We start from the raw sequence: 15,534 nt of genomic DNA, 5'->3' as shown, positions 1-15,534 counted from the left end.
CTTCCAATCTCTTTTCATCAATTAGACTCAATTGCTCCAAGCGGGTTTTGACCCATTCAACGTCATCGACTTCTGCCTCAGCGACAATCCGAAGGGATGGGATTTCAATTTCTGCGGGTATTACTGCCTCCGTGCCATATACCAACAAATAAGGAGTGGCCCCTACCGAAGTACGGACAAAAGTGCGATAACCCAGCAATGCAAACGGCAACTTTTCATGCCACTGTCTAGAACCTTCCACCATTTTTCGAAGTATCTTCTTTATATTCTTGTTGGCTGCCTCGACTGCTCCATTCGCCTTAGGGCGGTATGGGGTGGAATTACGATGTATAATCTTAAACTACTGACATGTCTCTGTCATCAGATTACTATTGAGATTAGCGCCATTCTCCGTGATGATTACCTTCGAAATCCCAAACCGACAAATGATATTTGAATGCACAAAGTCGACCACTGCTTTCTTGGTCACAGATTTGAACGTTTTCGCTTCAACCCACTTAGTGAAATAATCAATGGCTACCAGAATAAACCTGTGTCCGTTCGATGCTGCTGGCTCGATTGGCCCAATGACATCCATGCCCCAAGTAACGAAACGCCATGGTGCGAACATTGTATGTAATTCAGATGGTGGAGAATGAATCAAATCTCCATGCACTTGGCACTGATGACATTTACACACAAAACTGATGCAATCCCGCTCCATAGTGAGCCAGTAATAACCTACTCGAAGAATCTTCTTTGCCAGAACATACCCACTCATATGCGGTCCACAAACTCTGGAGTGTACCTCAGTCATGATTGCTATGGCATGTCTAGCATCTATGCATCTTAGGAATCCTAGATCTAGAGTTCTTTTGTACAATACCCCTCCACTAAAGAAAAATCCACTTGTCAATCGTTGAATTGTTCTTTTCTTATCACTACTGGCCTGTACCGGATATACCCCCATCCTAATGTATTCTTTGACATCATGGAACCATGGCTCCCCATCCAGTTCTTCCTCCACCATATTACAGTAAGCATGCTGATCACGGATCTAAATTTGCAAAGGGTCCACATAAGCCTTATCTGGATGATGTAACATTGACGCCAGAGTGGCCAAAGTATCGGCGACTTCATTATGGATCCTCAGGATATCCCTGAATTCTATCAACTGAAACCCCTGACAAAGATCTTGCAAACATTGTCTGTACGGTATGAGTTTCAAATCCCGTGTTTCCTATTCTCCCTGAATCTGGTGCACCAGGAGGTTCGAGTCACCCCAGAACAAGACTTCATGGACACCCATATCCACAACTAACCTCAAACCCAGAATGCATGCCTAGTACTCAGCCATGTTGTTGGTGCAGTAAAAACGAAGTTGAGCCGTAACAAGGTAGTGCTGCCCTGTTTCAAAAATAAGTACTGCTCATATCCTCATGCCCTTCATGTTTGCAGCTCCATCAAAGAAAAGTTTCCATCCAGGCTTCTCAACTTGTTCCAACTCATCAATGTGCATCACCTCTTCATCAGGGAAATAAGTTTTCAAAGGTTCATAATCTTCATCAACCGGGTTCTCGGTCAAGTGGTCCGCCAAGGCTTGTGCTTTCATTGCAGTTCGAGTCACGTAGACGATGTCAAACTCTGTGAGTAGGATCTGCCACTTTGCAAGCCTCCCTGTGGGCATAGGCTTCTGAAAGATATACTTCAATAGATCCAAGCGAGATATGAGATAGGTAGTGTAAGATGACAAATAATGTTTCAGCTTCTGCGCCACCCAGGTTAGGGCGCAACATGTCCTCTCAAGCTGAGTGTACTTGACCTCGTACGGTGTGAATTTCTTGCTGAGATAATATATGGCCTGCTCCTTCCTGCCAATGATATCATGTTGACCCAATACACAACCGAATGAATTGTCCAATACCGTCAAATATAGAATCAAAGGTCGCCTTGGTTCTGGCGGGACCAACATGGGTGGATTTGACAAATACCCCTTTATCTTATCAAACGCCTCCTGACATTCATCTGTCCACTTGACCGCAACATCCTTTTTTAACAATTTGAAGATTGGCTCGCAAGTTATCGTGAGCTGAGCGATGAACCTGTTGATATAATTCAATCTCCCCAACAAACTCATCACCTCAGTCTTGTTCTTCGGATGTGGCAATTCCTGGATGGCCTTGATTTTCGATGGGTCCAATTCAATGCCCCAGCGGCTGACTACAAACCCCAACAACTTTCCAGACGACACCCCAAAAGCACACTTTCCAGGATTAAGCTTGAGATTGTACCTGCGAAGCCTTCGGAAGAACTTCTTCAGATCCCTGACATGGTCAGACTGCTTTGTAGACCTCATGATCACATCATCCACGTACACCTCGATTTCCTGGTGTATCATATCATGGAATATTGTTTTCATTGCCCTCATGTAGATTGCCCCAGAATTTTTCAAACCAAATGGCATGACGCGATAGCAGTACGTTCCCCACGGCATGATGAATGCTGTCTTTTCTGCATCTTCCTCGTCCACTAAGATCTGATGATAACCCGTGTAACAATCCACAAAAGAACTAATCTCATGTTTGGCGCAATTATCAATCAAGATATGGATGTTCGGCAACGGGAAATTATCTTTTGGACTTGCCTTGTTGAGATCCCGATAGTCAACACACACCCTGGTCTTGCCATCCTTCTTCGGTACAGGCACAACATTGGCTAACCAGGTGGGATACCGGGTGACCCGAATGACTTTGGCATCGAGCTGCTTGGTGACCTCTTCCTTGATCTTTACACTCATATCCGTTTTGAAATTTCTCAACTTCTATTTGATAGGAGGGAATGCCGGGTCAGTGGGCAACTTGTGAACCACTAAATCAGTGCTTAGACCCGGCATGTCCTCATAGGACCATGCAAAAATGTCTTTGTATTCGAACAATGCTTTAATTATCTCTTCCTTGAGTTGAGGTTCCAGATGGACACTTACTTTAGTTTCACGGACATTTTCTTGGTCCCCTAGATTAACTGCTTCTATATCGTTCAAATTAGGTGTGGGCTTTTCCTCAAAATGACTTAGTTCCTTGCTAATTTCTTCATAGGCCTCATCCTCATCAAATTCCAACTCGTCATCACACTCAATTTCTTGTATTATTATTTCAGAGTTAGATAGGCTTTTAAAACTGGACGAAGATTCCTCATTAATGTCATGTCATTGATATCATCATAAAAAGAACTGTAAAAAGAAGAAAACAAAAATAAAATTAGAAGAAATGAAGGAAAAGGAACAATTGCATTTCATTGACTATAAAGATAACTGGATTTTAACACATCCAACTGGACGGAACATAATATCTAAATTACAGACCCTGGAATAATCTAGACAACTAAAGAAAACCAAAACCCTCTACCAAGACTCCCTCCGGATAGGAAGAGGAGTAGCTTCCCAGTTGTTGACTTTTGCACGTGGTCCCACACATTGCACATCTTCCTTGCCGGATCCTTCCCTAGCCTGAACCATATTGTCCTCGGCGAATAATCTTTTGAACCCCTTCTCCAAGTCCCCATCGGCACCAATCAGTGGTCTAGGGACCTTTGACAACAGTTGCTTTCTGATACCCGGTCTGACGAATGACCTACACAGACGCGAGATTGGCTTTGGCACTACCCATGCTTTCTGTTTCATTTTTCTAGCTCTTCTCACGTCTGCAATGGTAGGCTTGAACCCCAGACCAAAAGTATCCAGATTCTTTGGAAGAGAAACTGGCTGCACAATACCTTGCAGAGACGCACCCAAACCCTTGCCCGGTACAAAACCATTTTTCAACATTTCAACAGCCACCATAACTGATGCCGCAACCATCTTGGGAGTTGGCACGCACTTTTCTTCCGGAATTTTCTCTACTGATACTGTGTCAGAAACCTGATAAACCCATGGTCCCTTCTCATCATCAACCTCTATGAACGGAACGATGGCACCATTGGGCACACACAAATTATCTTCGCCGTGTACAACAATTTCCTGTCGATCCCATTCAAACTTGACCACTTGATGTAGAGTAGACGGGACTGGTTGGGCATGGATCCAGGGTCGTCCCAACAGCAGATTGTACGAAACAGCCACATCGAGCACCTAGAATTCCATAGTAAATTCAACTGGCCCTATTGTGAGCTCAAGTACTATGTCCCCGACTGAATCTTTCCCTCCACTGTCGAATCCCCGAACGCAAATATTATTCTTGTGAATTCTTTCATCCTCTACTTGCAGCTTGTTCAATGTGGAGAGAGGACAGATGTTCGCGCTAGACCCGTTGTCAACCAGTACCCGAGTAACCATAGAGTCTTCTCATTTCACGGTCAGATAGAGGGCTCTATTGTGCTCGGTACCCTCCACGAGCAACTCATCATCGGAAAAAGTGACTCGGTTTACCTCAAATATCTTGTTAGCTATCTTTTCTAAGTAGTTTACTGAGATTTTGTCAGGAACGTGAGCCTCGTTCAAGATCTTCATCAAAGCACAACGGTGTTCGTCTGAATGGATCAATAATGACAAGAGCGAGATCTGAGCTGGTGTCCTCCTTAACTGTTCCACAATGGAATAGTTTTGCGCTTTCATGTTTCTCAGAAATTCTTCTGCTTCTTCCTCAGTTGCTGCTTTCTTCATCAACACTGGATTATTTTTTATGGTCTTAGATTTTCTCAACTCTTCGGGGGCAAAGCATCTCCCCGATCGAGTCAAACCACGAGTCTCACACATTTCTTCTTTAACCTCTTTCCCCTGGTAAGTTACTGTCATTCGTTCATAATTCCATAGGACCGCCTTGTTGTTGATTACTGGAAGCTGAGTTACTGGTTTTATAATAACAGGCCCTGTGCGAGCACCCATCACGATCATAACAGGTTTACTTGTAACCCCTGATACCACCACTTTAGCTTTCTCTGGTTTCACTATGACAGCGCTTGATGACCCTTTCCCGGTTACCATAGCTGGCTTATTGTCTACCCCCTTTTAACTGGACCACTGATTTCCACTGGTTACCTTTTCCTTTGAACTGGTTTTACTGGAACGGATCATCATTACCATCTGCGAGCGTTTCTTAGTCTCCCTTCCCTTGTATATCAACTCAATCATATGGGTCTCATGGTGAGCTGGTAGCAGATTCTGGTTGATATTTGGTGTTTCTGGGGCCTGGACCTTGATTTGATGAGTATGAATGAGCTCTTGTACAGTTGTTTTTAGTTTCCAGCATTTCTCTGTGTCATGTCCCCGGGCCCCTGAACAATACTCACAACTCACCGAGCGATCAAGATTTCTGGGAAGGGGATTCGGCAGATTGGCTTTGATCAGATTCAACATACCCAACTGTCTCAGCCTGTGGAATAGACTAGTATAGGATTCTCCCAATGGAGTAAAAGTCTTCTGCTTCTGCAACCTCTCATTCTTAAAGGCTTGATTGGGTCGAAAACCTATTCCAGGAGGATTTTTGTAGGCTTTTGGGGGTAGATAGTTATTTTGTGGAGCTTGGTATGGATTTTGTGGAGCTGGCGCACGCCACTGCATGTGAGCGGGAGGTTGAGTATAGGTTTGTGCGTGATAGACAGAAAAATGGGGATCTAACAGTAGGTAGTAATGTTGTGGCGGGCTATATGGAGTGTGGGGGTAAGTTTGGGGATAGGGTCGAGGCTGGTTGTAGAACTATGGAAGGTTCCTGGATCCACCCCAAGCTGCTGACTCGATATTTGCAACATCCTCTTTCTTCTTCTTTTCGAGTACACCCCAGTACCGTTTTGAATGGCCTGGGTGGTTGCTTTGATTGCTGAGTAACTCATGATCTTATTGGACTTGAGTCCCTCCTCAACCATGCCTCCCAAGTAACTCATGATCTCATGATCTTGTTGGACTTGATCTTATGCCTCACAACTTCATTAAACGACTTGCCCACTACTGACACCAAATGACCAAAATAAGTGGGCTCCAAAGCCTGCAAGAAATAATCAACCATCTCACTCTCTTTCATCGGGGGGTCAACCCTCGCTGCTTGCTCTCTCTAACGGAACCCATATTCTTGAAAAATCTCACCGTTCCTCTTCTCGATCTTCGTTAATGACAAACGGTCTGGGATGATTTCGAGATTATACTAAAAATGACAGGCAAAGGCTTGGGCCAAATCGTCCCATGTGTACCACCTGCTATGATCTTGTCTAGTGTACCATTCTAGCACCTACCCACTCAAACTTTGGCTGAAATATGCCATCAGCAATTCGTCTCTTCCACCTGCTCCCCTTATTTGCTACAGAATCCTCTTAAGTGTGCTACCGGGTCACCATGCCCATCATACAGATCAAACTTGGGAATTTTGAACCCTGCTGGCAGCTGAACATCTAGGAACAGACATAAGTCCTTATAGGCTACACTCACTAGACCCCCCAGCCCCCTTATATCCCGGAATGATTGCTCTAAGCTTTTGACCTTTCTGATCATCTCTTCATGCTCGGGATTTTTAGGCGATTTCTCGGTCTCTGCGGGGATATCAAGATGAAGAGTGTAAGGATATGGCTCTGGAACTTTGAAGGTGGGTTCAGGGGGATAGTACTGGTTGTCGTGAGTCTGGAATAGAGGTTTACTGGAAGATCGGTGTAATGTAGCAGGTGGAGGTGCCACAAAAACAGGTGTAATTGGTGGAGGAGGGTATGGGACTTGTTTGAGTGGTGGAGCTTGAGAAGTATGGGAAGTGGTGCCATGGCATTGTTGGTAGAGGGGGAAGGTTGAAGATGAGTTCATAGTGGGAGGCTCCGGAGGTTGGGGTGATGGTGGGATATAAGCAGGGTTGGCGGGATAAACTGGGGGTGGGTGCCCCTTCACCCAAGCTTGGTATATTTCAGCCATCTGCTGCTTCAGCTTATACATTTCTTCCCTTATCGCATTAACGTCCATTTCTTCCACCTCTTTCGATGGGTCGACAATACTTGTTTCCGGTTCCTGGTCGACCATATTCAGCCTGTCTTTCGATCAGGTGTTGTAGGAGTGAGTTGCCAGAATGCCAGTCAACTAACCACCTGCCTGGACTTAATACATCAAACAACAACCTTGTTAGCGATTAGGATTTAACAGATTGGTCACCGCATATTGGGCATGAATGCACCTAAACAGTTAACCGTCTCTATTATGTATTTGATCGGTTGCATGCGTCATTCCGACATTTTCTTACCTTTAATTGAAAACCTCCCCCTTTTCTTTCTTTTCTTTTCCTTTCCTTTCATTCCTGCCCCTATTCTCTCTTTATTTTTACTCTCTCTTATTTCTTATTTTCTCTCTCTCTTTTTTTTCCGCTCTTTTCTTTTCTTTACTCTCTTTTATTTTGTTACGGTCGAATCCTATGGAGATAGCCTACGTATCATGACCCCGCATGAATCAGACCAAGCGTAGTTCTTGTAGAAAAGTGTGAAATAAAACATTTTTGGGATTTTCAGTTTTCATAAAATAAAAGAACAAATGCTTCTATTACAAACTCAAAACTAACAAATTCCAAAAGACTAACAGACTTCGATGCAAAAATGAAATACAGACTCCAAAAATAGACATTATATTCCAACAGAAGAAAATACAGACTCGAAAACAATTGGACGGACTCTAGCAGAAAAAAAATCTCAACATGACTGACAGACGCTTAACAAAAAAGAAATGCAGACTCAAACGAAAACATCATAAATACATCAATGCTCCTAGTGCCCGCGGGACATCATTCGGTCTCGCCGCGGGCCTATATGCAAGCTCCCTTTGAAGTCGATCCAAGTCGTTCATTATCTATTTAACAAATGTCATTACTGCTACAAAGAAGGTAGTGCGAGTCATATCCTCACAAATCTGGCACTTCATAACGATGTAGTCGGCAATGCTTCTAATTCTCTCTCTTATGGCGCCCATTTTTTGTAGCAAATGCCCAATCTGCTGGGCCTTGGCTTCCAAAGTTTGCTCAGCAGCATGATTTTGCTCCTGAAGTTGTTGCAAATCTATTTCTAATTGCGCCAATGCTGTATAACAATGTTCCCTTTTAACTTTGAAGTCTTTTGCTTGTTTGATCATTTTTTCTGTGGCGATGACCCTTTTCTTTAACCCTGCGACCTCATTGTCGTACCTTTCTCTCAATTGCTTAACCATGCGTACTCATTCATTTGCGTTTTTAGCCAATTGCTTTCGAGCCTTGGCTAGTACACTTTCTGCTTTATTCAAATCAAAACTATAGTCATTTACTTTCTGCCTCAGGTTAGTTATGAGCTTTTCATTGTCACTTCGGACTGGATTTTCTGCTGCTACTTTCAATTTCTTAATTTGAGCTCGAAGGGCCTCATTTTCTTTGGCTAGCTTTTTTTTTTCTCCTTCGTCCGCCGCCACTTGCAAGCTATTCTCGAATTGAAGTTCTCTGACTTGCTTTTCCAACTTGCTTATGGTAGCCCTGTACTCGTTTTCTTTGGTCAGCCAATCCCATTGTACCTGAGCTCTGTCGGTGAATTGCTGGACATGGAGTCTCTTTGCGGGCCTGTCAGGCTCATGTTGAACTCTGAATCTTTTACCATACCAAGAAATATAACTGGACTCCACCTCGCCTATGGATAGGTCTCGTACTTGCGTGTTAGGCCCTAAGAATCTGCACTGATGCCAAACCCGACACACTTTTTCTTCTGGGAAGGCAACTTTTGGATCTAACTCAATGACTTGCTGACGCAAATCTTCATTGTGTGGGATGTTCTGGTATCGTCCCAACTGACGAAAGACTCTGTGCAGAGCATAAGGCTGGATACTCCGCAGACCCATCAACGGCAAAAAACACACCTCAGCCGACATATAGATTACTTCGTTGACCGAGAGCCATCCGAATGTCCATTCGATCTTATTTTCGGTCAAATATCTCAAATGAGCATGCCATGCTTCCGTACCATCTGGAAACTCATAACCCTCTACTCTCTTTTCATGTTTTTTAATACACTTGAGGCCAATCATACCGCAATTCAAGTATCCGGGATGGTGGCAAAGGTGTTCATCCATCCATATTTGTAATAGCATATTGCACCTTTCAAAGAACTTTGCTCCTTTTCGTCAACGAGTAAGAGCTCGGTAAATTTCTACCAAGATCAACGGCACTATAGTCCCATTTGCCTTTTTCACCATAAAGTCAGTTATCCCTACTAACCCCATCTCTACGTTCCCATCTTTTCTCGGGCAAACCAAAATACCCAGGAACGCCACTATGAAAGCTAATCCTCTCTGAGCTTCCCACTTGTCTTGATTCCCAACATAAGTAAGACCAGTATCCGGTGTTTCGAAGCCACGTGTATTCCTGTATCGTCGGTACAGAAAGTAGAAGGTACAAAATCCTTTGGCCAAATTTCCGTCTCGGACATCCCGACTGATGCTTAACAAGTCCAAAAATTTGTGGGGGGTCACTGTTCTTGGTGCTACCGGGTATTGACTTCTGAGATTCCCTTCGAAACCGGCATAGCCTACTATCTCTTCTAGCGTAGGAGTTAACTCGAAATCCGCAAAGTGGAACACATTTTGTGCTGGGTCCCAAAACGGTATCAAGGCCTCAATCACGTCTTTTCTAGGCTTGACCTTCAAAAGCCCAATAAGACCGCCCAGTGCTTTTGTCACAACATTTCTGCTGTCGTCTCCCAAATTATGCCACCACATATGTAGCTCCAAAGGGATCTCTTCACGGACTGAGAAAGGTTCATTTTGATTTGTGCTCATCCTGCACATTTATTAAGGTGATTAAAAAAAACTATGACTCATTTTGACTTAAGAGAAATAACCGTTTTTTCAAAATTTCCACAAAACATCCAGCCTTTCCAACACGGCCTTTCAGCACTTCAAAATGAAGATTTTAAGGTTGTGTCAGCTAACCAGCCAAAACCATTAACAGTGACAAAAGTGGTTGTTCTTGTAAAAAGAGCCTTCCTGCGCCCTTTTAGGGGCATTCGGCTATTTCTGACAAGAATGACATCACCCTAATTATTTTCAAATTAAAGCAAAATTTTCTGGCTACTTTTACAAAAGGAAGTTGGACCCGATGGGGGTTGCCTACGTATCTCACACCCTGTGAGAATCAAACTGGCATAGTTCGGGCAAGCAAAACAAACTATTTTTTGAAAGCGAGACTTCTTTTTTTATTTCATTGGCAAAGAAAACTATTTTTTGAAAACAACAACTTTTTTCTTCTTTTTTTTCCATTTCATTGGTAAATAAAACAAACTATTTTGAAAACAAAACCCCTTTTTTCATCCCTTTTTATGTTCTCAAAAATTCGGCAGAGTTTCGGCACTATTTGTACATTGTTTTTTTTTTCAGAACAGGCGATTCACTCTCTTTAACCCTCATACTGCTATTTCTCTTTCCAATATTCATAAGACGGTCAGCATGAAAGTCCGAAGCAAATAAATGCACAAGTAGCAAGTAGAATGCATCAGGATGGTCTTTTTGTTTCGGGTGCACCTGTCCTAGACAGACCCAACCCCTGTGTTGAGTCTCCAAAGTCAAATGCACATGATGCAACAAACGTTCCTACTAGGGATCCGGCATGAGGTCTTGTTATACTAGATTTAAAACCTGAGTTTATTGTTCTAGACCTGGCTTGCCCGAGCGGACAGCTCAAGCCGAGGGGGGCAGCGTACCGGGAATACAGAAGCTTCACCGGCTTTGCAACTTATCCGAACCTCGTTCTAAATTTGGAATATGACTCTAACAAAAAAGAAGTTGCACGAAGTGCACACTTCTTCATGATTTAGAAGACTCAGAGAGAAGAGAGATTTTACAACAGTTTATATACAGTTCACGGAATATCAAAACGGTAAAAGCAATCAATTAGCACATCAGGCCCAAATCATGTAACAAAATCAGACAATGGATAAAACCAACTATAACAATTATTCTAAGCTCGAATTCTTGAACCATGAACCAGAGATTATGGGTTCGTTCCCCAGCAGAGTACTATTTATTCTGCCTAGGCATTTGTGCATCGCGAAAGCGGAAAAAGGATCGCGTTCACAAAGAATTAAAATGAAGGATGCCCAGGTGTGCTTCGCGAACGCGATAGCACGTACGCGAACGCGAAGAAAGGAAGTCTGATGGCCCAAGATTGCTCTTCGCAAACGCGTGAATTAGTATGCGAGCGTGAAGAGTGGAACGGCATACCTACGCGAACGCGATGAAGGAAAAGGTAGAGCTTTGCGAACGCGAGTCGTGTTACGCGATCGCGAAGAATGAAAATGGCGCGACTAGCAGAGGCTCTTCGCGAACGCGAAAGGGTCTTCGCAAGCGGGAAGGAGGATATCAGATACCAGAAGACAGCAGTCCAAAACAAGGTAAAATGACCTATAGCCCACCCCGAACACACCCGAGACCCCCGGGACCCTATCAAAACACACAAACAAGTCATATAACCTAACACGGACTCACTCAAGGTCTCAAATCATAACAAACAATGTTGAAACGACAAATCACACCATGAATCGAACTTACGAACTTTCAAACCCTCAAACTTCCAAAACTCATTACGAAGCATATCAAATCAACCCGGAATGACGCCAAATTTTTCAGACAAGTCCAAAATAACATAACAAAACTGTTACAACTCTCGGAATCGCATTATGACCCCGATTTCACAAAAGTCAACTATGGTTTAAACTTCTCCATTTTCCAAACTTTCAATTTTTCCAACTATCGCCGAAACGCCTCAAATTACCCTACGAAACTCCAAATTTGAATCCGGGTGTGCGCCTAAGTCCAAAATCACCATACGAAGCTGTTAAGATCACCCATAACCCATTCTGGGGTCGTTTACCCAAAAGTCCAATTCCGGTCAAATTCTCACCGCTTAAGCTTCCAAAACTAGATTAATTCTCCCATTTCGACTCTGAATCATCCGATAGCTGAATTCAACCATGCACACAAGTCGATACACTTAATATGAGGCTGCTCATGATCTCAAACTGTCAAACCGGACACAATTGCTCAAAACGACTAGTCGGGTCGTTACATCCTCCTCCACTTAAACATACGTTCATCCTCGAACGTGCCCGGAGTCGTTCCAAAGCCATCAAACCACTGCATGAGGTCACCATACATACACCCGAGGGTGATTCCCCATCACCCAACCTAAGCAGAACTAACAATGCAACTTAACTAAAGGTCTCATATCCTCTTTAGCCTAAAATCCTTAGAATAGAACCCAAACCTCAACATTTGAAATTCATCATAGGATCCGAATTCCACGTCATCACACTCCATGAACCTTAACAAGCTAAATCAAGCCAAAATCCCAATCCAGAATACAAGCACATGATGCTCCACACAAGTCTAATGCCCAAAGTAATAACCTCTGACCATCATAGCTGCTCAAATAACATCATGGATGTCGGCAATACACTTCACATTGAATATAAACTTGTTCCGGACCTCCATATCGTTGCTCATGATAAAGAAACATGCGGGAACTCATAGTCACCCATAAAGACTGTCACACCTCCTTTTACCACCCGAAGGGTATAAGGAAGTTTTTTCCAATTTAAGTGATAATCGAAATAGGATTATTTATTTAAAAATCAGAGTCGCCAATTGGGATAATTTATGGTGTCCCAAGTCACCGGTTAAAAATCCCGAATTGAGGAAGTTTGACTCTATTTACGGTTTGCGAACACAAAAATCCGGGTAAGGAATTCTGTTAACCCAGGAGAAGGTGTTAGGCATTCCCGAGTTCCATGGTTCTAGCACGGTCGCTTTGATCGTACTTGTCTTATTAAAATTGTCTAATTACTTATTTTAGAACCTATGTGCATTTGCCATTTTATATTAAGCAATTATCTTGAAAACAGGTCACGCGTACGTGTACCCATTTATTTGGCGCGTCAAAACTCATGTCACGCGAAAGTGTCCACAATTAATAACGCTTTGTTATTATTAAGAATGTTTGGCCGAAGTTGCGCGAACGCATACTCCGGTTTTATTTTCAGAATCGTAATTATGTCACGCGAACGTGTACATAACTACGATGGTATATTAAACATGCCTAAAAGCGAACTACGAATATCATTTTAAAAACCGTAATCATGTCACGCGAATATGTCCATAATCACGATAATAAATTAATGAACTCATTCTAGACCAAGTTAATTGCAACTCTAATGGCCCGTTAAAGCTAACAATTTCATATTCTTTCCACAATAGGAAAAATATTATTTTACTCCATAAACTTATGACCAAAACCAAGGAAACTTTGTAAACCACATGAATTTTTAAATCAACTTAAAGTTTTCATAAAAGACAAAATAAGTTCATCTGCATAACTATTAAATTCACGAGTAAACAACTTATCAATCCAATGATGGTACAATCACAAGCACAATATAAATCAAAATAAACACTCTTCGGTCAACATCAAAAATAGAGTGACTAAAAAAAACTCGTAACAAAGTAATAAACATAGAGAAATTGGACCTTTATTGATGGATAAACTTGAAAATTACAAATCAATCGGGTTAAAAAATAACAATTCTTGGATCGAAACATCGAAATTGCAAATCGGAACTTCGAATCGACATCAGAACACTTGAAACCAAAACGACCTCAATCCTAAGTTGGCTTTGAAGCAATCGGAATATTTAACGCCAAATTACACACACTGCGTAGCACAAAAAGACACAGACCCATTGCAGTTTGGTTCCTACTGTGCGCCGGTATGGAGGCTACTTTGGCATTTTTCTGAAATCTGAGCCAACCTCCAATTAAACTCGAAAATCCAAAATGAGACAAAGAAGAAGAAAACTTTTGTTTGATTTGATGTGCTGGTTTGGAAATGGGGCGGCCGAATTTTTGTGGGTGTTGCCGTTTGTCACACCTCCTTTTTACCTACACCCCGTAAAAGGGTATAAATACAAGGGAGTTTTTCCAATTAAAGGACAATCGAAACGGGATTTATGGTTAAAAGATTCAGAGTCGCCACTTGGGAGATTTATGCTGTCCCAAGTCACCGGTTGAATCCCGAATCGAGGAAAATATGACTCTGTTTAACAGTCCGTGAACCAGAAATCCGGGTAAGGAATTCTGTTAACCCGGGAGAAGGTGTTAGGCATTCCCGAGTTCCGTAGTTCTAGCACGGTCGCTCAACTGTTATAATCGGCTTAATTATCTGATTTTAATCAATTACGAACCTATATGCTGATTTTAATTTTATACCGCTTTTTAATCATTTAAGGAAGATTGAACGTCGTTTAAAACATGTCTTTGGATCGCACCACATGAAATGCACCTGCAATTCGGAACACATTTTATTCAACGTTTTAGGATTTTGGATTTGGGTCACATGAAATGCGCACCCGAGTTTAAGAAGATAATATTATTAAAAATAACGCGCCTAAAGTAACTAACGCGTTGTTAACTTTGCGAGGGCCATGAAAATTCGCTAATGGCACGCCTCGATTTATTTGAACTCGATTAAAGAAATGAAAGACCTAACAGTAATCTAAAACATCTTATTGAAATCCTAATATCCATTTTTGGCAAAGTCCAAAGCCTACTATATTTAATCATTAGTGAACCAGTTACTATTTCAATTCATAAACCCAAAGGAGCCCAGTCCACAAGATGCGTACAAAATAAAAGCCCCCCAATAGCTGAAGACGGTCAGGCCTCGGCATGCCAGGCCAAAATTGATATTGGGCTTGAGGCAGGCCCAATTTGAACGGAAGCATGCCCAAGTCGAATGAGGGCGAGATCAGAGGATCGAGTCCAAATAGCCGCAGGAGGAAAGTTTTCAAACAAAAAAACGCATGAACGACTGAACTTTAAAAATTTGCAGATTTCCACACTCGAATCGAACGACGACAAAGCTGAAGCTATAGCAACTGACTACTGAAGCATCCATTCACCTTAGGGTTTAATACTTGTACCAAACACACCTTAATCACTTTCATGCTCACATAATATTTCAAACTTTAAACCTAGACTAACATTTAAACATGAAGCAACCTTGAAGACACTTGACCGGAACCAATACCCTTATAAATCAGAACCCTGATAATTTCCATACTTTGTGAACAACATAGCTTAATTATTAAGGTTCAACCAAATTGCTATATGAAGTTCAAGCTTATACATGCTGACAGTAATAGGACTTAACAATTTTCCAATAACTTCTAAATATAGATAACAAGGATTGCAAAATTGACCTATAACACTAAAGCTAAATAAACAGCAAGATCCAAATATGTCATAGTCTCCACAGTACACAACTAATTACAGCATGAGAATTCGATTACTTAAAGGGAGTTTAACTAGGATTATACTATGAATAAATGGGGGAATATAAATATCAAGCAAAGAAACAAAGAACTAAAGCATAATGGTGCTTCCATTTCATCCTTGAATCAAGACTTACATAATGAAGGTCCAGAACTTGTACCTGGAATTCGAAAATAAAAGCAGAAAATGGAGAATCAGCAACAGAACAGTAGCAGACCAATACCAACAACACCAGCTCAACCAAGATGAACTTGAAAACAAAATAAAAG

The 15,534-nt window shown here is 42.1% G+C and overlaps 1 pseudogene; it reads right to left on the bottom strand.

The window, feature by feature from the left end:
• LOC107761830 (polyphenol oxidase E, chloroplastic-like) overlaps nt 1–15,534 on the bottom strand; it is a 149,579-nt pseudogene that overhangs the window by 74,627 nt on the left and 59,418 nt on the right.

Source organism: Nicotiana tabacum, chromosome 16, assembly GCF_000715075.1.
Source record: "Nicotiana tabacum cultivar K326 chromosome 16, ASM71507v2, whole genome shotgun sequence".
NCBI classification, from domain to species: Eukaryota; Viridiplantae; Streptophyta; class Magnoliopsida; order Solanales; family Solanaceae; genus Nicotiana; species Nicotiana tabacum.
Note: the sequence above shows the minus strand (reverse complement) of the source record. Positions and strands in the feature narration are given on the sequence as shown.